Raw genomic sequence first — 2,735 nt, 5'->3', positions numbered from 1 at the left:
TTCTTCTGTATGACAAAGCTTAAAGGACGCCTTCGTGGACTCCACTTTGATAGTGATGAAGCGATGGAAACAGACGTGAGGTTGTCAGTAATTCTACAGTGACGGGTTTAACAAACTGGTCTTTCGTTAGGGGAAATGTGTTTGTCGTCACGGTGACTGTACAGAATATAAATATATAGAAATGAAAAATAAAGATGTACAATGTCAATAAAATTTGTTTTAGTTAAAAAGCCTTAAGAGTTTTTACATAAAAAATTCGGAAGCATTACTCTTCAGCACGACCTCGTACATTACTGTCAGTGTGTGGTCACCACAGCACTGTCCACAACGAAAATGTTTTCAATTCAGTAGCAGTTAGAGATAACTACTGTCGCTCAAGTAGAAAGTTAAAAGCGGCTAGGACCAGCTAAAACAGCTAGAGTGTACCGCAATGAGACGTCGTCTCTTTCTCACGCGATAAATACATATTTAGAGACATGGCGTGTGTTTAAAATATCTGTTGTTAGCTGCCCAGATGGAGAATTAGGAGGAAAAATACTGTACATAAATTCCGGTATCTAGAAATAAAGGACTCTGTTCCATTAAGGTTAGCAGCAGGGAAGCCTTATTATAGATACACACAAAAAATAACACTTTCTAAAAAAAGTCTTTTGTCTAATCTCAGAGAACTTATTATTCAGTTTTGAGTGAATATTTGTTCGCTAGGTGTAATTTAGAATGGTGATTCATTGTGCAAATGCCAGGCTACAAACTGTAACAATACTGTAACAGAGCTACCTACCCCATGGCAGGATCGACGGTCACCTCTCCCGTGAGCGTAAAGCGTAGTTGTTAAAGAGGAGTCGAGGCCTGCAGAATCTCAAACTGTCGTATTTTATGAAAATGAATAAAGTCTTCATGTCAAAGATCGTGTGACTTACATCATTTGTAGAAGATTCACTATCAGTGACTTATTGCGAAGAGTGAAAGTTCTGCATTTGTGTGTCGGGTCGCATCAATAATCAACGGTCCTAAGATTATTACGATGTGGCGTTGATGTCACATTGCGGGCCATGATTTATTATACAGGGACTGGACAAAAGCGTGGAAACTCCGCGGGAAATGCATGCTAGAACATAAATGCAGATGTCAGCCAGGTCTGCAGATTGCACTGTTGTACACACATCAAAAGAAGTTTTGCATCACGCCGGTTCCCAGAACTCCTGAAGATAGACTTTCACTGTGGATATTGTATCACAGACACAGTCCCTTTCACTGTTCAGAGATGTCACTAAACCCGACCAAAGATGTAAACAACCATACATGAACTGCGCCTATTAGATGGAGGGGTCCGAGAACCGATCAGTTCCAGTCATTCCACCGGGAAGGAGTTACGCGGCTCGTGTTGTCTGTAGTTCAACCATGCCTAGACGGTCAATACCGCTGTTCGATTGCGTCCGCATTGTTACTTCGTGTTAGGAAGTGCTCTCAACAAGGGAAGCGTCCAGCCGGCTTGTAGTGAGCCAAAGTGATGTTGTTCGGACATGGATGAGATACCGAGAGACAGGAACTGTCGATGACATGCCTCTCTCAGGCCGCCCAAGGGCTACTACTGCAGTGGATGGCCGCTACCTACGGATTATGGCATGGAGGAACCCTGACAGCAACGCCACCATGTTCAATAATGGTTTTCGTGTAGCCGCAGGACGTCGTTTTACGACTCAAACTGTGCGCAATGGGCTGCATGATGCCCAACTTCACTCCCGACGTCCATAGCGAGGTCCATCTTTGCAACAACTACACCGTACAGAGCGATAAAGATGGGCTCAACAGGCCGAATGGATCGCTCAGGATTGGCATCACGTTCTCTTCACCGATGAGTGTCGCATGTGCCTTTAACGAGACAATCGTTGGAAACGTGTTTGGAGTCAACCCGGTCAGGCTCAACGCATTAAACACACTGTCCAGCGAGTGCAGCAAGGTGGAGGTTCCCTGCTGTTTTGGGGTGGCATTATGTGGGGTCGATGTACGCCGCTGGTGGTCATGGAAGGCACCGTAACGGCTGTACGGTATGTGAATGCCATCCTCCGACCGATAGTGCAACTATATCGGCAGCATATTGACGAGGCATTCGTCTTCATGGACGACAATTCGTGTCCCATCGTGCACATCTTGTGAATGACTTCCTTCAGGATAATGACATCGCTCGACTAGAGTGGCCAGCATGTTCTCCATATATGAAGTCTATCGAACGTGCCTGGGATAGATTGAAAAGGGCTGTTTACGGTCGACGTGACCCAGCAACCACTCTGAGGGATTTACGCCGAATCGCCGTTGAGAAGTGGGAAGTGGGACCATCTGGACCAACAGTGCCTTAATAAACTTGTGAATAGTATGCCACAACGAATACAGGCATGCATAAATGCAAGAGGATGTGCTACTGGGTATTAGAGGTACCGATGTGTACAGCAATCTGGACCACTAACTCTGAAGTTCTCCCTGTGTGGTGGTACAACATGCTATGTGTGGTTTTCCTGAGGAATAAGAATGTCGGAAATGATGTTCATGTTGATCTTTATTCCAATTTCCTGTAAAGGTTCCGGAACTGTCTGAACCTAGATGATGTAAAACTTTTTTATGTGTGTATTTGACCACAAACAGTACCCTTGAAAGCTCCTCAATACCTTGCAAGTGTAAGTCGTGGTCAGGACACTGTTTTGTGTAGTTGTGAGAACATCTTGTCAGAGCTAAGTGAA

Source organism: Schistocerca serialis, chromosome 3, assembly GCF_023864345.2.
Source record: "Schistocerca serialis cubense isolate TAMUIC-IGC-003099 chromosome 3, iqSchSeri2.2, whole genome shotgun sequence".
NCBI classification, from domain to species: domain Eukaryota; kingdom Metazoa; phylum Arthropoda; class Insecta; order Orthoptera; family Acrididae; genus Schistocerca; species Schistocerca serialis.
This window is presented reverse-complemented; position numbering follows the sequence as displayed.